The sequence below is a fragment of the Geotrypetes seraphini genome, chromosome 13 (genome assembly GCF_902459505.1).
Source record: "Geotrypetes seraphini chromosome 13, aGeoSer1.1, whole genome shotgun sequence".
NCBI classification, from domain to species: domain Eukaryota; kingdom Metazoa; phylum Chordata; class Amphibia; order Gymnophiona; family Dermophiidae; genus Geotrypetes; species Geotrypetes seraphini.
The window spans coordinates 44,933,252-44,958,402 of NC_047096.1; the positions used below are offsets into that span (position 1 = coordinate 44,933,252).

At 44.4% G+C, this 25,151-nt stretch overlaps 1 long non-coding RNA gene across 2 annotated transcripts in view; it reads right to left on the reverse strand.

Annotated features, from left to right (window-relative positions):
• The window catches only part of LOC117347848, a 132,935-nt gene extending 108,718 nt beyond the window's left edge, over window positions 1–24,217 (reverse strand). For both annotated transcript variants that reach the window (XR_004536857.1, XR_004536856.1), the window contains exon 1: window positions 23,945–24,217. This is a non-coding gene — a long non-coding RNA (uncharacterized LOC117347848). The remainder of the gene's footprint in view (window positions 1–23,944) is intronic.
• Window positions 24,218–25,151: the final 934 nt, after the last annotated feature.

Sequence of the window (25,151 nt, forward strand, 5' to 3'; positions counted from 1 at the left end):
GAGGTGGGTAGGTGGGTGAGGCGGGAGTTCGAGAGAGATGCCGAAGGATTCCACTGGGGCCAGGGTGAAGCTCTTGGGCCGTCTCCCAAACAGGACAGTGTTCCACTGCCCATGATCCGGGCCTCTTCTATCATACTGCGTTAGCAGTTTTTAGTGCAGACAGAGAGCTGCGCTGCTCCCGACACTCCTAGAGTTCCTATGAGCATCGGGAGCAGCGCGGGCCATTCAGCGTGGCTCTCTGCGCTTAGAACTGCTAGCGAAGTTTGATTGAAGAGGCCCTTTGTTTATGAAAAATCATCTGTACAAGTTTCAAAAGATAAGGTCACAGTCAATGAAGACTCTAACAGTACAACTGGATACTGAATTTATTGTGCAATAGAAATATTAATGCTATCAACTCAATGAAAACCAGATAATATTAGGACATGAGTTTTAGCCTGGTTCTTCCATCTACTGCTAATATGGCCAAGTGCTGGCTTCCTTTTCCTTTCCTTGAGGCATGAATCTTACTGTCACTGTAGCCTGACATTGCACAATATATAGTTTATAATCTGCTCTTGCCTAAACTTATCACCGTAGACCAGGCACAGTTGATGTGACAAGAGTACGACTGATAATTCACCCTGATAAGACATGTGCTATGCTGTTCTTGTGGGAAACATTATGATGGCAAACTCTACTGTTACTTTGGCTACTTCACTGAAAATACTGGAGATTACTTTTGACCCCCAATCTTAATTATCATCTCCATATCTCTTCATCAGTCAGTAAATCTTACTTTAAACTGAGGATAATCCATTCCATCAGAAAACATTTGGAAGCAAATGTGTTGAGAACCTTAGTTCATGTTCTCATCCTGTCTAATTTGGATTAATATAATGCTTTGTTTTAAGATCTCCATGTGATAGAGATTAGATGCTCACAACTTGTTCAAAATTTAACCACCTCACTTTATTATTAAAATCCTCATATTAAGTGTCAGAGCACATAGGGCTAGATTCACAAAGCAAACCGATCATGTACCGATCGGTTTGCGACCTCTTTATGACCAAATTTCCCTATGGCCTGATTCACTTACCTCTCCCGCAATCCACTTCAAATCCATGCATGCAAATGAGGAGAAATGCATGCAAATTAGGCAGGGACGCAATTCACAACACAATCAATCCGATCTGACTAGGCTGGGCTGGCCGATCAACTGAAGAAGCAATTGCTGGGGACCAGTCGAAAACATCTTTCCGACTGGAAGCCCTGCTTTCTGCCCTACTCTGCAATCTCTCCTGCCCGCTCACCTCGAATGCCGCCCTGTTCTGCCATGCTTCTTCTCTCCTGCTGCTTGCCCCGCATGCCGCCTGCTCTGCCCCGATCTTCCCCCCGAATGCCGCCCTGCTCTGCCTCGATCTTCCCCGAATCTCTCGTGCCGCATCGCTGTTCTCCTGCCCTTCCCCGCCCTGTGAGCCCATGGTTTTAACCCGCGAGTTTAAAATGGGTTAAAACCACGGGTTCGCAGGGCTAAAAATTAAAAAATTTAAAGTTTAAAAAAAAAGGTTCATGTCTCGGACAGGCATGCGCAGACCATCTACAGATGGTCTGCACATGTGCGCAGATCGCACAACAGCGATCCATGCCTGCAGATGGGGCATTCCTCCGTTCACCCCATCTGCATATTAAGTTGTGCAGAATTCGTCTGACCTGCCTGCCCGATCAAGCAGGTTAGTGAATCTGGCCCTTAGTGCTCTGGGCCATGGTAGAAACCTCTACCATTGCTTAGTAAAAGGGGGGGAGGGTACTGGATTGGCCACCGTGAGAATGGGCTATTGGGCTTGATGGACCATTGGTCTGACCCAGTAAGGCTGTTCTTATGTTCTTACCTGAGCTTTTGAGAATTCTCAGGTCCCTTCTTTTAATGCGTTCTCCATAAGTGTTTGAAAATGGGCCCTGTGTGACCCCATATTCTCAGGCACTAAACCAATTTATCTGCCCTTGTGCTTTAAAAGCTGTCATCATGATTCAGAAAGACTCCAGTTTTCTCTGGAAGCGAATTGACTATCAGAACTCTTTGCTGTTCCTTTGTGTCGCTTCTCAAACAAATATGTGGTCAAGGGAGGAAATGTGAATCTAGCAAGCAAGAAAAATATCATTTTATAAACTATTAAGCCTGGGACATTCTAATCTGATTAAAGTGACTGAGGTCTCTACAGGTTGTGAGACCTTTTTGTGAAAATCCAAGAGCCACTGTTGTACATGAGCTCTCTAGGCTACATGTGTCATTTTATACATAATAATGAGAAGAAGCTCTTTTGAGACTCAGGGGCAGGTCAAGGACTGAATTCAAAAAGTCTTAAAATTCTCCCTCCCTTCTTTCCTTGCTCTGTGTTCTACATATGTGGCAGTGATCATATTTACTAAATTTTCTGTAAAGATTCTCTGAAAATGAGTCTCTCATCTTCTTGCCATTGCTTCCCTTTCTCTCTTACATAGCACCTTGTGCTAACTGAATCTATATCATTTGAAAATTCTGCAACTTTCCCTCTCATTCTCTTTGGTTTCTCTCTTTCTCTCATCTGTCGAACTCTTTTCTTTCTGTTCTTTCATTAATTGCAGCATACTAGTTGTTATAGCAACTCCTGTTCTCGCCGCTTCAGTTCCGTGATATGGCTGCAAATGCCAGCTTGTGAACTGGGGGGAAATGCTTGAGTAGAAACAATGTGGAAATTGTATTCTACCCTACCTCTCTCAAAACACCCCAAAGTCTCTTCAGTTAGAACCTTAGAAGTTCCTCTGTTTACTGATCATGGCTGATTCTAATCTTTTTTTTTTCAGGGGGGGGAAAGGTAAAAGGTTGGGAAAAAAGAGGTGGTTGGAGGCAAAGGGGTGGCAGATGAAGAACACTAAGCTTCTCTCTACAAACACCCTGTATCAAAATGGACCCCAGCAGATAGTTTAGTGTCTGAAGATTACCAGCCCTGCCTCTTTCTTCCCCTCAGCCCCAATAAGCTACTGATGCAAAATGGTTCCAAGCATGACTAGGCGCAAACATAGCAATGCTTCCTGCCTTAGAAGCAGAATTGCATAATGGACCAATAGCATTTCTTCTCCACATACAGGGAGCAGCTGAGGCAATGTAAAGTAATGATTTGGAAGGATAACCCAAATCATAGTTTCCAGATGCTAGGGTCCACCTTGGGGATCAGCACCCAGGGAAAAGATCTGGGTGGCATTGTAGACAATACTGTATGCTGAAACCTTTCGCCCAATGTGCAGCGGCAGCCAAAAAGGCAAACAAGTTGCTAGGAATTATTAGAAAAGAGATGGTAAACAAGCCTAAGAATGTTCTTATGTCTCTGTATCACTCCAAAGTGCTACCTCACATTGAATATTGCATTCAATTCTGGTCGCCTTATCTCAAAAAAGATATAGCGGCACTAGCAAAGGTTAAAAGAAGAGCAACAAAGATGATAAAAGGGGATGGAACTCCTCTCATGAGGAAAGACTCGTCAGCTTGAAAAAGAGATGACTGAAAATCCTGAGTGGTGTAGAACAGGTACAAGTGGATTGATTTATCACACCATCAAAAATTACAAAGTCTAGGGGACACTTGATGAAGTTACAGGGAGATACTTTTTTTTTTTTTTTACTCAGAGCATAGTTAAGCTCTGGAATGCCTTGTCTTAACATAGCTGGTTTTAAAAAAGGTTTGTACAAGTTTCTGGAGGAAAAGTTCTTAATCTGCTATTGAGATAGGCATGGGGGAAGCCACTGCTTGCCCTGGATTGGTAGCATGGAATGCTGATACTATTTGTTTTTTTGCCAGGCACTTGTGACCTGGATTGGCCACCGTGAATACGGTCCCCAGCAATTGCTTCTTCAGTTGATCGGCCAGCCCAGCCCAGTCGGATCGGATTGATTGTGTTGTGAATTGCGTCACTGCCTACTTTGCATGCATTTCTCCTCATTTGCATGCATGGATTTGAAGTGGATTGCAGGAGAGGTAAGTGAATCAGGCCATAGGGAAATTTGGTCATAAAGGGGTCGCAAACCGATCGGTACATGATCGGTTTGCTTTGTGAATCTAGCCCTATGTGGTCTGACCCAGTAAGGCTATTCTTATGTTCTTATGTTTCCTTATAGTGGTTAGAGCTCCTAAATAATGCATAAGTTTACAGACTTGTTCAAATAATAATTGGTAACTAACCCACTAATTACATTACCAGGCACCATTGTCTAGTATATGTCACTTCTCAGATATCTCTGATAAACACTGTACTTAACCAAATTTAAGACAAAAGGCCTTCCTTCAGCTCAAAACTCAAGTTTTAGCTGTGAGGGGCACATTCTTTTTAATATTTCAAATGCCTGGTCACATATGAAAGCCATTCATATTTTGGGGGGATTCTGCTCATTTAAAGATTTTTCTTTTAATTAAGGGAGTTATCAGTTCTCTTGAAGTTAAATAATGATATTTGGGTTTATTTGGGTTTATTTTTTCAGTTTATCCACACTACAGAATATTTTGAAGATACTTTTTTCTTTTAGGGGGATTATAATGATGTGGCAACTTTAGCTGCTCTTTAGCGCGGATTTGAATCTTTGTAATGTGAAAAATTTTGCACATTATTTCTGGTATTCTTGATTTTTCTTTTCTGTAAAAGTTGATCAATTTCAAATAAAATAAAAAAACATTGTAATACAAATCAACATAAAGTCATCCATAGCATTCAAGCAAGTAACCCCAATGAAAGGGCCTCATTAATAATCTGATGAGCAAAGCCTAGATGCTAGAGCTGCATGGACTTTGGCCAGGTTGATGCCCACTGAGGCAGGCTGATATATCTATATTTAATGTGAATAGTTCAACCTGCTCCTTTCCTTACTATGGACTCCTTTTACAAAGCTGTGGTAGAAGTTTCTATCATAGGCTGGTGAGCTAAAAGCTCTGACAATCATAAGAATCCTATGAGAATCGTAGCATTTACCTCTCCAGCCCATGGTAGAAACCTCTACTGCAGCTTTGTACAAGCCAGCGTATATCTGTCTGATAGTTATTTCTTGCACAGACAAACTATAATTTTTTCATCCTGATCAATTGTCTGATCTTTTGAAGATTCATAATCTTTGTGATTCAGTCTGGTGAATCACTTCCTTCTTGAGTGTTCTGCCTCCACAGTTGTGTTTTCATATTTGCACATTGCATTTGTAATATGTACCGTATTTGCCGGCGTATAAGACGACTGGGCGTATAAGACGACCCCCCAACTTTTACAGTTAAAATATAGAGTTTGTTATATACTCGCCGTATAAGACTACCCCTTCTTCCCCTCCCAGCAGCATCTCTCTTTCTACCTCTCTCCAGGTGCAGTAGCAGCTCTCCCTTTATCCATCAGCTTCCCAGCCTCCAACAGTGGCTTCCTCTCCTTCCAGCAGCTCTCAGTACTTGCCTGCAGCAGTGATTTCCTTAGGCAGCCTTGGGTCCGTTGCCGCCTCTGAGGAAAGGGGAAGTTGCCAAAGTGAATCACTGCCCTGGTAAGTACAGAGCTGCTAGGAGAGGAGACAGCCACTGTTGAAGGCTCCCCATGATCTTACTCCTGCTGTGCCCTGCACATTCGCGAGCCCCCCAAGCCGGCAAAAACAACTTTGTACTGCAGGCCCTGCCGCCCAAGACGAGCCGGAGGCCCCTACCCACCGCATCCTGCACGTGGGCAGACTCTCAGCACAGACGCTGCTGCTGGCCCCAATCCACAAGCTGACACCCCCCGCGCACGCTGACCATCTCCCTTCTACTTGTACCTTCCCCGTGGCCCTCTTCGGCGACTTGGCAGGGGCAGCGATCAAGATAGGCTGCCGAGGTCGGGCATTCCCTCTGTGAGTCCCGCCTATTTTGTTTCAACTTCCTGTTTCCGCATAGGTGAGACTCACAGAGGGAATGACCGCCTGTCTTGATCGCCCGAGGCTGGGAGGAACAGAAGATTTCTGCAAACACCATCGGGGCAGAAAATTTAACGGGTCCATCTCGCCGGTCCTGTGCGGTTGAAGAACTGTGATGTAAACAGTACCCGGCGTATAAGACGACCCCCGACTTTGGGGAGGATTTTAAGGTACTGAAAAGTCGTCTTATACGCCGGCAAATACGGTAATTCAAACTAGCAGTAACTTCCCGATAGGACTTGTAATCTCTTTTTTCATAGGTCACTCCTTGCACATATAACGCCCCCTTCAGGGTGGCCCTGGGTCCAGTGACCAATCTGGTTGACAGTCTCTATCGGTCCCTCACTTGGTTAGTTAGGCTCGGAGCCTCCACCTGGGGAAAAGAAGTGGTACTTTCTTGGATACTAAATCACTCAATATTTTAGTTCACTCTCTTATTATTTCCAAACTGGACTATTGCAATTCTCTTCTAATCAACATAACCCAAAAAGAAAATAGACGTCTCCAAATCATCCAAAATACAGCAGTCAAATTAATTCATAATGCAAAGAAATTTGACCATGTTACCCCCTTACTAATTAAATCACACTGGCTTCCTATAACCCATCGAATTACCTTTAAAATTTTATTTCTGGTTTACAAAACATTGACCTTCAATGAACCTCAATATATTGCAAAAATGATTGTCCCACACAAATCTTCTCGTTCTTTAAGATCCTCTTCATCACAATTGCTCTCAGTCCCTTCGCTAAGAGTCATAGGCACAAGACGAAATGATATATTTTCTGTAAAAGCCCCTACAATGTGGAACTCCCTTCCAAATTTCATTAAAAACGAAACAGACCTCGTTGCGTTTAAGAAAATTTTAAAAACATACTTATTCCAAGACGCGTTTGACATATGAAATATCACTTTTTAGGTTCCCATACTCTTCCTATCTCATCCTAACCCATTATTACCCAATGTGCTTTCCCTTTGATGTCAATTTCTAACAAAGAACAACATTGTAACTTTTCCCCTTTCCTCCCACCCCCTCCTGTTCGTCCAATTCTGTCTGTCTTTTGAGTGACTATTGTAAATTAAATGTATTACCACATTCTGATGGTTTTTAACACTGTACATCGCTTAGATATTGTTATAAGCGATTCATCAAATAAAGGTCAAACTTGAAACTTGTAATGGGTGGGTTCACCCTCTTCTCCCCTGAGGAAAAATCAAAAAAAAAAAAAGCTTCTGTGAACAAGGTTGGCTAATTAAGTAAACAAGTTTAGGCCTAATTACAAAGCCATTTATCACAAACAACTTTCAACAGTTTCGATAAGCACACACAAACCAATACTTATACAGTTAACCCAACAGCATTAGTCTATGTTTCAGATATCCAAAACCATTAATTCATGGAGCTAGATTCAATAACCTCCATTGCATTCCTGATCCGTAGCCAATCCGTGCAAGCCCGATGAATTTAAAAAACAAAATAATTTAAATGAGGGCGATCGGAACGCCCCCCCCCCCCTCCGATCGCACAAATCACTAGTGTGCGATTCCATCGCATACGCAGACCATCTGTAGATGATCTGCGCATGCGTCTAAGAGCCGTCTAGAGCCGCAACTATTTTTAAAAAACTTTTACTAGCCCAGCAAGCCCATGGTTTTAACCCACTTTAAACCCGCAGGTTAAAACCACGGGCTCGCAGTGCGGGGTAGGGCAGGAGAGTCGGGGCGGCAGGAGAGATTCAGGGCAAGAGCAGGGCGGTGAGTCAGGGCAGCAGGTAGGAAAGATTCAGGGCAGAGCACGAGATCGGGGCAGGCAGGAGACAGCAGGAGATTAGGGCAGGCAGGAGATTGGGGCTGAGGCAGGGCAGGAGATCGGGACTGAGACAGGGCAGCAGATCAGGGCGGCAGAAGGCAGGGCAATCGGAAAGGACCTCAGCGACTGGTCCTCATCAGTCGCTTCTTGTGTTGATCGGCAAGCCCAGTTGGTTTGCAAGATTTCTTTAGTGAATCGTGTCCCTGCCTACTTTGCATGCCATTCCCCTCATTTGCATGCACGGATCGGAGGAGAGGTAAGTGAATCGGGCCGGAGTAAAATCGGGTCGCAAAGGGGTTGCAAACCAATCGGTACATGTTCGGTTTGCTTAGTGAATCTAGTACATAGTCTTTTGAACCTTTAAATCACTTTCAGTTCTATTTTAGTCTTTTGAACCTTTATACCTTTTTCAGTTCTGACTGCCAACACTGTAGCTGCAAGCTCCTCCCAGATTTGTCAGTTTAGTCAATAAGTGGGTGTGACTGTATGCCTAAATCCCTCCTCTCCTTTCCAATTCACACTCACCCAGTCCCCAGGATCTCAACCATCTGTTGAAGCTTTCAGGGGTAAGTGGCTGCTGTTCTAGTCCAGTGGCACTGCTCCTGCTGTAGTCTCCTGGTTGCTGTCCTAGAGCTCGGAGGACCACTGTCCTCCCAAGAGCTCTCCTCCTCCACTATTTCAAGGGAGCCTTCTCCCTTGTTAGCCTACTGGTGCTGATCACCCCCTCCCCCCCCCCCTCACTGTTAGCTTTGTTCCTCTACCAGGCTAATAGTGCCAACCATATCCCAGTAGCCTTGTCCCTTTTCAAGAGGAACTTCTGGTGTAGTTTCCTGCTGAGGTTCAAACTACCAGCTCTCAACAGGCCTAGTAACAGGGCTCCCTCCAAAGGAATGCCTCTGCTCTTCCTGGCCCTTAAACACTGATAGTACTTCTTCAGGCCCTCTTTTTCTGCCCTGAACTGTTCCTAAAGGCCACTTGCCTTTGAGCTTAGGTCCCAAGGGCTGCTGGTCTTCTTTTCTTCCAGAGTGCCTCTAGTGATATATCTCTGCTGGTACTCAGAATACCAGATCTCTTAAGAGCTCCACAGTAACCAGTAACAGGGTTTCCCCTCTAGAAAGCTCTCTCCCAAATGAGTATTATGCACAGATATAATTCTGTGCAATACAAAACTCATTTCCACCTAATTCCAAAGCTCAACTCCCTGAACTTGAGGTTAGTATGCCTCCCACCATTTTCTCCCTCCTTTGAACTCGTGGGGGAGTAGATTTCCTTTTCTTTTCACTCTGATTCAGCTCTTCTCAGTTTATAGCCCCACATTCATTTGGGCCCACAAACTTTATTCACGTTCATTGCCCCTCTCTGTATCTTCTAATTGCGCTGCATCTTTTATGAGATGCGATAACCCAAATTGCACACAATATTCAAGATATCTGTGATTTGGAATAACCAGTGTTGGAAACAGGCTGCTAGGTGTGGCAGTCCTTTGGTCTCAGCGATCTCAAAGTCCCTCCTTGAGGGCCGCAATCCAGTCGGGTTTTCAGGATTTCCCCAATGAATATGCATTGAAAGCAGTGCATGCACATAGATCTCATGCATATTCATTGGGGAAATCCTGAAAACCCGACTGGATTGCGGCCCTCAAGGAGGGGCTTTGAGACCCAACCATTATGGAAGTTCATGTGTCAATTTTTTTAACACAAGTAAGCCATACAACTGGATGAACCTCACTGTTCTGGGGCTTATTGATCAACACAGATGCTCTGCAGTAGTCTTCTACCAGTGTTTTGTCTAAAATGTCTCATTGCTGTTATGAAATGGGCATGGACCTAACAGCAATGAAAAAGAGCAGCTATCAAATTTGGATACAGCCAGCCTTGCTAAATGATAACTACTAGCCTGTTCCCGTCCCAAATTTTTCCCTGGGCTTCCAAAACTCCAATGTCCTTCTGAAACAAAGTAAAGGTTAGTATAATGAAAACACAGACTCATCAGCTTCACTTGAGGAATTGGAAGGTATCATCATCTGCACTTTATCTGCCACTGTGCAAAGAACTGTCCACTTTTCATGAGACATCTGTGCAGCAAGTAAAGCTGGAAATCTGATGCCCTCTGGTGGAAATTAGATCTGTCGCCAAGCATCATTTCCCATTTCTGGTTTTCAATCACTTTTTGGTGAATGTTTTTTTTATGGGGTACTAGGGACTGGAAGTAAGGAGGGCAATGAAAGCAAGAATCAGACACATCTGATTTTTTAATATTTAATAAGTGTCTGCAGAATAGCTTGTAAACAGAAGATGAGTTCATTTTTCACAGCACTTGTCTGCAACCTATTCCTGTAAAAATGAATGCAATAAAAAGCTATTCATTTGAAGATTCTTTCTTTGATCTTCCTCTGTCTGTCCCATATGTCTCTTCAAAATGCCTTTCCATGTTTTTATTTTTTTTACAGCATCTAATTCAATACTGGTACCGCACACATTTCATTCTGCGCACCTCAATCTTGCCCTGCAACACCCCCTACAGTTCTTTTTTTTTTTTTTTAACATGAAACACGCAATACGTTTTATTATAAAGCTTTGGACTTGCATAGGACCAATGTCGGTGCCCAAAATAAGACAAAGGCTGCATTCCCAATGGATTACCTCAGACAGTAAGAGAGATAAAGCTGTCGTTTTTCTGAATGTTCCTCTTAAGGATTTCGGAACATGGTCCAAGAAACCGTTCGAAGCGAGGATGGCACAGTTTAACGCACTTAAGCGGCTCTCGTGCCACTACCATTGCTAACCTGAGCCTGTTCAGAAGCAGTGCTATCTCACCAGAATAATCTGATGGGCCAAGTCGTCCAACTTCTACATATTCTCCATTGTCAGATCTAAAGCTGCAGAACCGAAGCTATACTCTCTGGGATAATGAAGAAGTCATCGCCTGGTTCACCCTTAGCAACAATTTTTTTCTCCGTCTTCGAACTGGACAGGCTCTAGTACGTCAGCCACTCTCAGACACTCCCATTTGTCCAAGGATTCCAAAATGGAGACTTTGCAACCCCTATAGTTCTGCAGCTCTGAAGAGCCTGAGAAGTGCCTGAGGTTCAGTGCACATCAGCTAAAGGTACATGGAATCCAGGGCAGGATTAATTCATCGAGGGCCCCTAGGCACACATGTATACTGAGCCCCCTAGCCCTGCCCTGCCCACGCCACGCCCTACCCCCCTGCCACGCTCTACCCCCCTGCCACGCCCCCATTTGTTTACCTGTTTTCTTTACTTTTTTATTTCCACTTGTATTTCTTTTTTTCTTTTATTATAAAATTCAAAACAAACAACAAAGATTACCATACCAGTGCACAGTTTTAGTTCTATGCAAGCCCCAAACATCTCTGAACAAACCCCCCCCTCCTTCCCTTCCCACCTACTTGCCCATGACTTTAACTCTGAACCCTTTCCATACATATATAAAAGTGTTCAAATGCATAAATCTATATTAATAACCAAGTTTGCAACTCCTCTCAACTGCCTCACTCTATATCGTCCAACTTTAACCCATATGTATGTATAAACAACCAAATCTGTATCTCCTCTGGTGTGTTCCACATGTATGTTAATTTGTAACAAAACAACAAGGCAAGCGGTCCACCAAAGAATCCAACGTGGAACAAAAGAAGATCGGCAGACAATAAGGAGATTCAAATCAGGTTTATTCAAAGTGCTCCCAGGAACCATGCCTGATGCATTTCGCCCAACAAGGCTGGTCAATGCTAACAGAAAACCATGTCTTTCATACACACAGAACCACCCTCACACAGTATGGAATAAGTAATCACAAACTACCCCCCCCCTTTTTTTTTTTTTTTTTTTACAAAAGCACATAAGAAGTGTTTAGCACTGGCTGGCGGGCTGAATGTTCTGCGCTGTTCTGACGATCATCGGAGCAGTGCAGAGCATTCAGCATGCTGGCTTGTGTTACAAACCGAAGGAACGGTACAGTTTAGGGGGTGAAGAAACAGTGGTGCATATCCCCCAATACTGAACAAAATATAAAGATAGCAGATGTAAATTTGAAAAAAAGAGAAATAACAAATCACTTTATAAATTAACAACTAAAAATGAAACAAAAAATGGAAAATAAAATAATACCATTTTATTGGACTAATACATTTTTTATTTAGTTTTCAGCGGTCAAACCCTCTTTCCTTAGGTCAGTAAAGTATACTCCTGTTACAGTATTCTGTCCTGATCTGAGGAAGGAGAATTTGGTCTCTGAAATTTAATCAAAAATGTATTAAAATTAGTCCAATAAAATGATCACCATATTTTCATTTTCTATTTCTAAACATTTATCAGCACAGCTACAATACTATTTTATCCTAAAGCAAAAAAATAAAAAAAAATTTCTACCTTTGTCATGTGGTTTCTGCTTTCCTCATCTTCTTGTCATTCTCTTTCTTCCATCCACTGTCTGCCCCTTTTAGAAACTGTCTGTTTCTCCCTGCCATCTCTCCTCTTGACCACCTGCCCCCTTTGGTCTGGTATCAATCATCTTCCCTCTGTTCCCTCAAGGGCTGACATCTCTCTCCTTTCATCTCTCTTTCCCTCCCCCCTGTGGTTGTTAGAATCTCTCTCTTCTCATTTCCTCCATTCAGATCTGATATCTCTGTCTCCTTCCCCGTCCTCTGGCATCTCTCCTCTCTCTTCCCTTTCCTTTTCTTTTCTGGTCTTCCTTCTTTATTTTCTGCCTCCGTCTAAATTAAATTCTTTCTTATTATGCAGTCCTCAGTTTCCCTCTTTCCACTGTGTCTACCCACAGCATGCCTTAACCCCCTTTCCTTTACCCCTCCACTATCTCACTAACTCTATCTTCTTCCCCCATCCAGCATATGTCCTTTTTCTTTATCCCTCCTTCCATCCAATATGTGTTCTCTTTATCCAATTCCATTCAGCATTTGCTCTTCCTTCTCCCCACTTCCATCATCTACCCTCTTCTCTTTCCCCCTTCTCCCCACTTCCATCATCTGCCCCTTCTCTCTCTTTCCCCCCACTTCCATCATCTGCCCCCTTCTCTCCATCCACCACAGGCCCATCTCTCTCCCTTCCTTCCTTCCTTTCCAATTGTGGCAACAAGATCGGCAAATCCCCCCCCTCCCCCACCGTGATGACACTCAAGATCGGAAACTGTCCCACCCCCCCGCAATGACACTAAAGATCGGCAACGCCCCCGCCCCCCTGCAATGATGCTCCAGATCGGCAACGGGCCCCGCCAGCATCAACAGCACTTCAAATCATCAATGCGATGCTCATTCCAAAGCTTACCTCGGACTCAAACTGCCTGGGTGGAAACAGGAAGCTGTGTCAGAGGGAGTTTTGGGCTGAGCACTGCAATGCCAATATGAAGTGCTGTTGATGCCAGGGGGAGAAGGAGGCCTGTTGCCGATCTTGAGTGCCAGAGGCGGGGGCCCGTTGCCGATCTTGAGTGCCAGAGGCGGGGGCCCGTTGCCGATCTTAAGTGCCGGGGGGGCCCGTTGCTGATAATCACTGTTTGTAAAAAGAAAAAAAAAAAGGGGGGCTCTCTCTTTGCCCTCCTTCAGCAGGCCCCCTCACAGTTTCGGGCCCTAGTCATGTGCCTCTTGGGCCTATTGATTAATCCGGCCCTGATGGAACCTGTGGTGTAGTAAGTGAGGGGGGGGGGAATGAGGAAAGTCTGCCCTGGGCACCATGTTGCTGGGGGGGCACCGGCACCCCTCTTTCTCTCCGTTCTCCCACCTCTTCCCATTCCTCCCCTCCACACGATCCCCCCTTCCCTCTAGTTGAAGTTGTTGTTCGTGGCGGTCAACGACATGCTCTTCAAAACCCTGTTGGTTCTCCCCGCTGACATCGCTTCTGGGTGCCACACATAGAAAGTGACATCAGAGGTAGAGTCGATGGGGGGTCAAGAGGAGTACGTTGTTGACCGCTGCATGCAACAATTTCAGCTAGAAGCACAGGGGAGGGAAGGGGGGGCACGCGCAGTGAACGGGATTAGGGAAAGAGCATGGGGTGGAGATGAGGGCAGGAGAGGGGCAACACCGCCCCGGGCGCCTCTCATCCTCACTGCGCCACTGCATGGAACAGTGAAACTTTTGCAAAATGCAGAAAACAACTTGGGGGGGAGGGGGGGTCCTTTTGCTAAGCTGCGATAAGTAGTACTATGAGGGGGTGTTGAAAAGTTCTCAGCCCAACCAACTTCCTAAATTCTAGGCGTTATTTTGCCCTTGTAGCTGAAAAGAGTGTTATTTTATTTTGCAAAGTGCTATTTTGCAGAATTGCAACGCTATGTTTTGACATGGTTTCAGATCATCGATTGAGCCATGTCAACGAAAAGTGTGGAATTTTCAACTGTGGAACTCTGAGCCATTATGAAGTTCCTATTCCTGCAGAAGAAAACGCCAAAGTTTCATGACCCCGTGACATTCCCTCCTTGGGCTGAGAACTTTTCAGAACCCCTCTCGTAACGCTTGCTTACTTCAGGTTAAAAAGGTACTACCGTGGATTGCACTCAGACGTCCCACAATAGTTTAGGGATTGGCTCACACTTCCTACATGCTAAAATAAAGATTTTATTTTTTAGCATGAGGCATGTTTGGGATGGAGAAAAGGTGTGCCCAACACTAAATCAGTTAGCGCAGCTACATTGCCACACTCTAACCAATTATTACACGGTTAACCTGGGAGAACTTACCATCTAGAAAATAGGTGGCGATATGGACTCATAAGGACAGTGCCTCTGCTGGGTCAGACCAGAGGTCCATCCCGCCCAGCAGTCCGCTCGCGCGGCGGCCCATCAGGTCAAGGACCTGCATAGTAATTCTCTATCAGTACCCCTCAATCCCCTTTTCGTTCAGGAAATCATCCAATCCTCTATCTATACCCTTCAATCCCCTTATCCTTCAGGAATTCATCCAAACCCTTCTTGAAACCCTGTAGCGTACTCTGTCGTATCACACCCTCTGGAATCGCATTCCAGGTGTCCACCACCCTCTGGGTGAAGAAGAACTTCCTAGTATTGGATCTGAATCTGTCCTCTCTTAACTTTTCCAAATGCCCTTTCGTTCTTTTATTTTTCGAAATTTTGAACAATCTGTCCCTCTCCACTTTCTCCATGCTCTTCATGATCTTGTAAGTCTCTATCATGTCCCCTCTAAGCCTCCGCTTCTCCAAGGAAAAGAGGCCCAGTTTCTCCAATCTTTCGGCATATGTTAGGTTTTCCATACCCTTTATCAGTCGCATCGCTCTCCTCTTAACCCTCTCAAGTATCGCCATATCCTTTTTAAGGTACAGCGACCAGAATTGGACGCGGTACTCCAGATGTGGGCGCACCATTGCCTGATATAGGGGCAGGATAACCTGCCGTTCTGGTTGTAATACACTTCTTGATTATACCCAGCATTCTGTTCGCCTTTTTTGGGCCATTCATTCAGAAAAAGGAGTCATTTTATACCCATGCTAAAAGTGGCCTCAGCCCAGGGGAAACTCACGTGCTAATAATAGCGCAAACCACTTTTTGAAAGAGACAAAAGCAGCAAATCAAAGGCCAGAAATTGTGCTTCCAGCTACTACTATTAACTATTTCTATAGCACTACCAGACGTATGCAGTAAAGTACAGAATCACAAAGGGGACAGTCCCTGCTCGAAGGCGCTTACAATCTAAACAGACAAGATAAACAGCATGCCATGAATACAGTTAGGGGGAATGGTTAATCTTCTGGTTAGTTCAGTGGGGAGTAGGGTTATGAATGGAAGGCTACATCAAAAAGATGGGTTTTCAGTCTGCTTTTAAACAAGGGAAGGGAAGGGGCATGGCAGACAAACTCAAGTAGTTTATTCCAGGCATACAGGGCAGCTAGATTAAAACAACAAAGTCTGGAATTGGCAGTGGAGGAGAATGGTACAGCTAAGAGCAGCTGATCTAAGGATGAGAAGTTCTCTGGAAGGTGTATAAGAAGAGAGGAGAGATATCAAGGGGCAGCAGAATGAACATACTTGTAGGTTAGTAATAGGAGTTTGAACTGTATGCGAAGGGGGATTGGGAGCCAGTGAAGTGATTTAAGAAAAGTGGTAGCAAAACTGCTCCTCCTTCCCAGCTCTCCTGGAGGACTGCCATTGATTGATTTGTTCAGTTATGGGTTCCTGAGGAAGGGACTTGTTCCCGAAACCAGGCTGGTTGAACCTGGTCTTCTGGCATTCCATCTGCCCTGTCTCACTTCCCTTGGACATTGGATGAAAATCTTTTGAAGCTAAGTTTTGCTTTTTCAATTTTGGGAGTTGGCTGGGGGGTTCCCTGTTTGGTTGCTGTAATAGTGCCCTGTGTTTATTTTGCACTGCTTTTGTTGGTGATAGTGTTATTTTGATTTAAAAACACACACTCTGGTACCCTATGATGGTGTGTAAGTGTACGCCTTCCCGGCGCCACCTTGATGCGTGAAGCGTTGGAGCTATGCTCCCGTCGCTGTCCCTTCACACTAAGGGTACCTAAGTCTTGTAAAATTCTGATAGTTATTTACCTTATACACATTATTGTGTTGGTTATTGATTTAACCTTTGCTGGGGACACTGTTTCACTACCACTCTTGGGAACCTTTGACCCTTTTGCAGGTCTGGTTACAAATGTGGACATCAGCATTGAATAAGCCCGCATATCTTCTTACTGTGCCCTGACTCCGCCCCCAGGTCATCCCTCCATTATCATGACAGAGCCCATTGCAGTCTTTGCCAATCTTAAGTAGCGCTGCCCAGATGGCCAGATGGTTGCAATTTAACCAGGCTTATTTTTTAAACTGGATTTGTTTTAAGAATGTACTCACATTAGGAGCAAATACTTCTTGTAACCTGGGTTTTATTTCCTGGTGGCAGTGGAATGTGATTATAAATTATATATGTGCTGTAGATTTATTTTAGGGAATACAAGAACTAGTTGCACATAGTTTATTAGATTATTAAAGTATTATGCATTGTACTACTTAGCACAGCATTTGATTAAAGTGTATTTAGAGACACATATAAACTTGTATAAATTGCATCATATTGTTCACTATTGAATGGGTGAATTTTCTTGCCAAATGCGGTTAGGATGGCATTTACTGCTTCACTGGAACACTCCTGTTGTCTGGCTGAGGACCCAGTTCAAATAATTTCTCTGATAAGTATCAGTTCTGTGATGGAGATGCCACCTGCCGGAAGAGACTGAATTGACCACGTTTGGCATAGAAATTCTCTTTAGACAGCAGTTCTAAGTTAAGAGTTCTCTCCTGTTGCAGCCAGTGACGAAACAAGGTCTCTTGTCGAGGTGAAACAGAGAAATTTTATTTAATCATGATGTAGGATTGTTTGGATTACAATCGTCAGTTCATCTACGAGCAAGAAGGAAAAGTAGCATTGTGGAAACACACTGCCATTATGCTAAGCTGGATTTTTTCCCTAATGTATTTGCAATTTGTTTTCAGCAGCTCTCATGAACTTTTTGATGTTATTAGCTGGTTTTTTGACCTGAGAATTTTTTCTTCCATTTGGGAGATTTTCCCTTCTCAGGCATTTTCTGGCTCAGAGACGATGAGAATAATTATAACTCGAACACATAAGAATTTTTTTCTAATAGAATTAAGATCCTTCTGGACTTTGAGGCCCCTTTATTTAGTAATTTATTAATAAGTTCGGAATAGCCGCTGTAAACAAATTTAAGGTGGGCACATATTGTTTTGTAATTATGTCATGATGATATGTTTTGTGGATTTGAATTAAATTATGAATGATTTTACATAACCCACTCAGCTCATTGGATAAGAATAGCCTTACTCGATCAGACCAATGGCTCATCTAGCCCAGTTTCCTGTCTCCACGGAGGCCAATCCAAATTAAAAGTACCTGGCAAAAACCCAATAGTACTAGCATTTCAAGCCACCAGTCCAGGGCAAACAGTGGCTTCTCCCATGTCTGTCTCAACAGCAGTTTATGGACTTTTCCTCCAGGAACTTGTTCAAGCCTTTTTTAAACTAGCTACATTAATTGCCCTTACCACATTCTCTGGCAACGCATTCCAGAGCTTAACTATTCTCTGAGTGAAAATATATTTTCTCCTATTGGTTTTAAAAGTGTTGCTCTAACTTTTTCATGTCCCCTAGTCTTTGTAAATCTTGACGTGCAGGATATAAATATTTTAAATAAATAAATAAAACATAACAGAGGATAGGGACACAGGAGGAGTCCAAGCATAAGTAGTCATCTAGCTTGTGCACAACAGAGGGCACCAGAGAGAACTTAGGAGATGAAGAGTCTGTTAATGTAATCTGGAGTAGAGGGGAGGTAGCCTTTTGTTGCCCTTTTCAATACCTTTTCTAGTTCCCTAGATATGTAATTTTTTTTTTGTAATGTAATTTATTTCTTATATACCGCTACATCCGTTAGGTTCTAAGCGGTTTACAGAAAATATACATTAAGATTAGAAATAGGAAAGGTACTTGAAAAATTCCCTTACTGTCCCGAAGGCTCACAATCTAACTAAAGTACCTGGAGGGTAATAGAGAAGTGAAAAGTAGAGTTAGAGGAAAAATAAAAATAAAATAAACATTTTAACAAGATTTTAGTTTCCAGAAAAAGGGCTTCTTCAGGGAAGAGACTTGGCCGACAGTCCCAGGATGTCTATGTCTCCTCCCCTGCGATGTTCTCCCATCCATGCATTCCCTCCCAGACACACTGCCCGTGCCCCAGCCGCTCCAAGGAGGCTGCCCCAGATGAGGCCCACGATGAATGCAGGATTCTCTCCTCTGCGGGAAAGCCGCCCGGAGCCGACAGTCGATCTTCATAGCGGATTGCAGGGGGGGAAGAGTTCACACTCTTGGTAGGATCGGGTCTGTGTTCTCTCGGTGGTTGTGGCTGGTCTCGTTGCTGCTTAGGTGTAAAAGCAGTTGATCTCCACTGCTGCTGATATTTAAAAGCAGGCAGATTGATCTCTCCAATGGACTGCAGGGGGAGGAGTTCACAATCCTGGCAGGATCGGGTCTGTGGGCTCTTGGTGGTTGCGGTAGGTCTCGCTGCTGCTTGTATGTAAAAGCAGTTGTTTTTCTACTGCTGCTGATATTTAAAGCAGGTAGATTGATCTCTTAAACGGGATATAAGGGGAGGAGCTCTCGATAGTGGCGGCTGGTCTTGGTGCTGTTTAGGTGTAAAAGCAATTGATCTCCCAATGCTGCTGATATTTAAAAGCAGGCAGATTGATCTCTCCAACGAATTGTATGGTGAAGAGCACACACGCCTGGCAGGATTGGGACAAAGGCTCTCGATAGTGGCGGCTGGTCTTGGTGCTGCTTAGGTGTAAAAGCAGTTGATCTCTTACTTCTGATGATATTTAAAAGCAAGCAGATGGATTTTTCCAACGGAATGCTGGGGGAAGAGCTTACTTGTCTGGCTGGATCAGGGCAAAGGGCTCTCGGTAATGGTGGCTGGTCCTGTTGCTGCTTAGGTGTAAAAAACAGTTGATCTTCCTAGTGGACTGCAGAGGGAGGTGGAGCTCACACTCTTGGTTGGATCGGGTCTGTGGGCTCTTGGTAGTTGCGGATAGTTCCGCTGCTGCTGAGGTGTAAAAGCAGTTGATTTCCCACTGTTGCTGATATTTAAAAGCAGGTAGATTGATCTCTCCAATGGACTGCAGAGGGAGGAGCTCACATGCCTGGCTGGATCGGGGCAAAGGGCTCTTGGTAGTGGTGGCTGGTCCTGCTGCTGCTTAGGTGTAAAAGCAGTTGATTTTCCTAGCGGACTGCAGGGAGGGTGGAGCTCATATTTTTGCAGGATCGGGACTGTGGGTTTTTGGTGGGTTGGTCCCGTTGCTGCTGGGTGTAAAAGCAATTGATCTCCCACTTCTGCTGATATTTAAAAGCAGGCAGATTGTCCAGGGAGAGGAGCTCTGCACTCAAACTGCCATCCTCCTCGCCTCCAAGTTCCGGATATCTATTTGATTTAGCCTGGCTGTTTCTATCTCTCCACTTTTCTCCCTAAGCAAGTCTAAGTGAGACACACCTTCCTACAGAATCCCTTTCCCACCATGAGCCCATCCATCCAGTGGCGTAATCAGGGTGAGCGGTGCCCGGGGCGGTGGCGAACCTCCCCCACCCCATCTCCCCCACCCCATCTCCACCATCACCGCAACTGCTCCTTCTCTGCCACCTCCTGCCACAGGCGCATACCCCTTCCCCATACCTCTTTAACCTTCCCGGTGCGAGCAGCAACCCTAACCTGCTGCTCACGCCAGCTCCTCCTCTGACATCACTTCCTAGGCATGGGTCCAGGAAGTGACATCAGAGAAAGAGCCGACGCTGGTATGAGCAGCAGGTTAAGGTTGCTACTTGTACCAGGAACATTAAAGAGATACGGGGGAAAGGAAGGGTTGCGTGCATTCAGGAGTGGAAGGGGGGGGTAAGGAGTGGGGGGCAGAGAGGAAGATGAGTGCCGGCACCCCCGCCAAGACGACGGACGGGGCGGACAATATCCCCCCTTACTACACCACTGCATCCATCTCCTCCTGTACTCTTCCCTGCCACAGAGCATTGCAGAACTGATAAACTTGCTGCATGCCTCAACTTGTAGAGAAGCCTTTATCGTACACATAGTAATGACAGGAATCCAAAAACATAGTAATGGCAATAAAATGGGGACATGGTGTCTTTGATAACAAGTGTGTGTGAGCAAACAAAACAGAGTTTGCATTTTAGCATGCTACTTAAAAAGACAGACAGAGACAAAATAGCAGTAAACACACACTGGCGGAATGGAGAAATCAAGCTGTGAGCCGAGTTACTTGGAGGACTAACAAAAGCTCCGCTAACAAAAGAATAAGGTGCAAGATGGGGAATTTTATATTTTCAGGAGATTTGTGACTAGATCTAGTGAACAGTGAGATGCGGGCAGTCTCAGACTGCATGATGTTCTCATTCACAGAATAATATATACAATTTTTAAACATAAGTGAGCTGCTACTGCTGACCTTAGAAACATAGAAATATAGAAACATAGAAAAAAGCGGCAGAAAAGGGCTGTAGCCCACCAAGTCTGCCCATTCCAAATATCCCCTCCCCTGAATTCACTCCCTAAAAGATCCCACGTGAGTATCCCATTTTCTCTTAAAATCCGTTATGCTGCTGGCCTCTATCACCTGGAGTGGGAGTCTGTTCCAATGATCCACTACTCTTTCGGTGAAGACCTTTGCGGCATTTAGAGCAGTGGTTCCCAACTCTGAACTGGAGGACTACCAGGCCAATCGGGTTTTCAGGCTAGCCCTAATGAATATGCATGAGAGAGATTTGCATATAATGGAAGTGACAGGCATGCAGATCTGCTCCATGCATATTCATTAGGGCTAGCCTGAAAACCCGATTTGCTAGGATGGAGACTGCAAATTAAGTTGGCCCCTACCATTGGGCAGCACTGGATATTTAGCCGAGCTTGTTCAATGGCAGCTGTGCCCACGCAAGAAATAATGTATGACAAGAAGCTGAATTTGTATCATATGTAAAGCAACTAGAATACAATGAAACAATGGGAAATGTATGCAGAAACCTGGGTTCTTTTACTATGTTAATAGCAAGAATCAATAAGTGTAAAATTAGTGTCTCGCAAACTTTGCAAAGCCAAGGCACACTAAACGCATTGGCTGCGGCTCAAGGGCATCCGGAAATACACGGACGTCGATGTGATGACATCATGTGCATGCATGATGTCATCCTACTGACATCTGTGCATGCGCGATGGCCCTCAAGATGGGACCCTGAGTCACCAGTGGGGGGGGGGAGGGGAGGGAAGAGGCGCGGAGTGAAGGAGAGGTCCTACAGCACGGGTGGCTAAGTCCCTCCTTGAGGGCCGCAATCCAGTCGGGTTTTCAGGATTTCCCCAATGAATATGCATGAACTTTATTTGCATGCACTGCTTTCATTGCATGCTAATAGATCTCATGCATATTCAATGGGAAAAATCCTGAAAACCCGACTGCATTGCAGCCCTCGAGGAGGGACTTTCACGCTCCTGGCCTACAGGATGTGTCTCTCACCACGAGAGGCACGTCCTGTAGGCAGTCAGCCGGCACCGACGCCTTTCCTCCTCCCCGGCGTCTTGCCGCACACAGTTTGTAAAGCCTATGTAGTACATGCAGGAGACACGTTCAACATCTGCCCTGCATTTACCGTTCAGAGCAGACTCTTAGCACACTGCATCTGGTTTCGCTTTTGACCATGGCAACTTAGCCAGTTAAACTGATTTTGAGCATTAACCGGCTAAATGTTCTCGCTAGCCAGGGTCCGCTAAAGCAGCGGCGGCCCACCCCGCTAGGCGGCATAAAGCATGCCAAGGCTTGCTTTCCAATAAGGGATAGCCCTACAGGAGGTGCTTGGCCCAGAATAAAAGCCACAGCACTATTCTAGACAACCCAGCACACAGAACAAAGAGCAACCTCAGTCAGAACAGCTTTATCTTAGAAAAGATGTTATTTTTATTGCTCAGATCTTAAAACAAGGTTAAGTCGTTCAAAAATAAAACAAAAGAGAAACGTGGAAAAAAATAAGAAGCACTAAATAAATGCAAACTTTCAACAAAAGTGGTTTAGAACACAGCAGCAGTGCTCTTAGGGTTAGATGCACTAAGCCCACCAATCTTGTTTGCGATCGTGTACCGATCCAATTCACTAACCTCTGTGCCGATCATCCTCCGGTCCGATCCAATCCAAGCATGCAAATGAGGGGAAACAGCATACAAAATAGGAAGGCAGCAATTCACTAACCAAAATCAGGAACACCGACTGGGCTGGCCGATCAACAAAGAAGCGATGTCCTTTCTGACTGCCACCCTGCAAAAGTTTCTTTAATACTGACCAATAACGCTGTTTCCCATGCATCAAAATCTTAAAGCCCAAGCAACAAATATGCCTTTTAAAAAAAAATTAGTTTTGTCTTTCCAGCTGCAGCTATGGCATCTTCCTTTTATATCCGTGATCAATATTTTCTTGCCCCTTTAGTACACTTCCTGACTGCCACCCTGCTCTCTGCCCCGACTCTCCTCTTGCCACCATGCTCTCTGCCCCGACTCTCCTCTTGCCGCCATGCTCTCTGCCCCGACTCTCCTGCTCACCTTTCCCCGCAGTGCGAACCCATGGGTTTAAAGAGGGTTAAAATCACGGGCTCGCGAAGTAGTAAAAAAAAGTTTCTAGTTCTGTAAGCATGCGCAGACCATCTACAGGCAAAGAAAATGGTCTGCGCATGCATTAGGATCGCTCTCTAGCGATCCGTGTAGTTGGTGGGGGCATGCCTCCGATCGGTCTACTTTGCATGCGGGTGCCTGGCCTGGGATCGCCCATGGATCCGATCCGTGGGTTTAGTGAATCTAGCCCTTAGTCCCACACAGGCTTCACTGGCTTTCCACAAGGGATAAATGCCACACCTTAGACGAGTCACAGCTGTACCACAGTTTCTTCCAAACAAACAAGAAAGAAAAAAAATAAGTTTTTAGACAAGTTCAATTGCAACACCCCCTCCCCCCCAAAAAAAAAACAAAAAAAAACAAGCAAGCAGAATCACTTCACAGTTCTTTGGTAATAGTTTATAATCTTAGTCAATCTTTGTTCTCAGTTTAAAAAAAAAAAAGAAAAACAAACTCTGGGAGTTGGGAAAAAGAAACAACTCCCTCTTAAACAGTTCAACCACCTTTCATCTGACTTGGTCACCACTTCCCTATGGTTACTTGTATAGTTCATTCATCAGTCTTGGATCCAAGAAAAAAACCAAATAAACAACAGGGTTCAACAAAAACAGGTTTAAATCCAGCACCTGTGAGATTTTCTGTTTAACGCACAGGTCACTTTCCATCTTATACTCTGGTAAGACTTAAGACCTTTTGGCACATAGTAAACTTCCAAAGAACACACTGAAATAAACATTGCTCCGCCAGTAGGTCTCCATTTGCTCAATTAGTTCACCTTCAGGGGTTAGCTCTTCTGAAATCTCCATGCACTCTGCTATATTTTAGCCGGCTCTGCAAATCTTGAAATTCAATGCTGAAGCCTAGATATGGCTCAGTATTCTGGCTATCCCAGAGAGTCCCAGTAACATAAACCATTAGCACTGTGAAAATTATCAGAATGGACTCTCAACTCTTTAAACAAACTTCTTTAATATAAAATTCAAAATAAAGAAATAAATTAACTTACTAATGTGTTGCTTGTATGAAGTTGTGGCACTTGCTCTGGGTCCACCCTCAACCAGTATATTTTCCTGCTTCAGGGAACTGGGAGAGGTAATTCAGCTACTTGCTGAGAATAATGTTGCATTTTAGAAACCAAAGTACTAAAAGGTGAAAACTTGGTGGCAGAACAGAGCCCTCTACAAGCATGCTGTGGCCAGATTCATGACTTTTGAGCCCAGAACAGAGCAGGAGAGAAACAGAAAGGTGAGGACCAGACCAACATATTTAAAGCAATGAACACTGGGAGCCTGCCAGGAACAGACACTAAACTCTGCTTATATACTTAACCAAGGCTAAATACACACTTCAATACAAACAGCCTGCTCTCCAGAATATGGGGACAGAACCCTTGGCATTGAATTTCCAGGCAAAGCACCAGCAGTGGTCAACAAAATGCTGAGTGCCACTATCTGAATATCGACCCACAAACAGCTGTTGACACCTTCTGCCTCCTCATTCTTCCTGGGTCCCTGTGAAGGTAAAAAAATAAAGTAAAAATTAGGCTGGACTCAGAGAGAGTCCAAAATCCGGACAAACTGCTGGGTTTAAAAAAACAAAAACAAAATAAAAACGTCTGGACACCCAGACAGTCTTCCAAAAAGAGGACATGTCCAGATATATTCAGATGTATGGGAACCATAACTATGTACAATCTGGATCATGTTTTCCCACTATATGTTTTCCCAAATCATGTTTTCCCACTACATAAGGACATAAGAAAAGCCATGCTGGATCAGACCAATAGTCCATCTAGCTCAGTATCCTGCTTCCAAAAGGGACCAATCCAGGTCACAAGTATCTGGCAGAAACTCAAACAGTAGCAAGATTCCATGCTACCAATCCAGAGCAAGCAGTGGCTTCCCTTCTCTCAATAGCAGATTATGGACTTTTTCTCCAAGAACTTGTCCAAACCTTTTTTAAACCCAGACCTTAAAACTGCTGCAATCAAATTCTCCAGCAACAAGAGCTTTATTATTCACTGAGTGAAGATATATGTCCTCCTATTCGTTTTAAAAATATTACCGTGTAACTTCATTGGGTGTCTCCTAATCTTTGTACTGTTTAAAAGAGTAAAAAACTGATTCACTTTTACACACTCTATATCACTTAGGATTTTGTTGACCTCTGTTATATCTACCTCCCCCCACCCCCATCTCTTTTCCAAGCTGAAG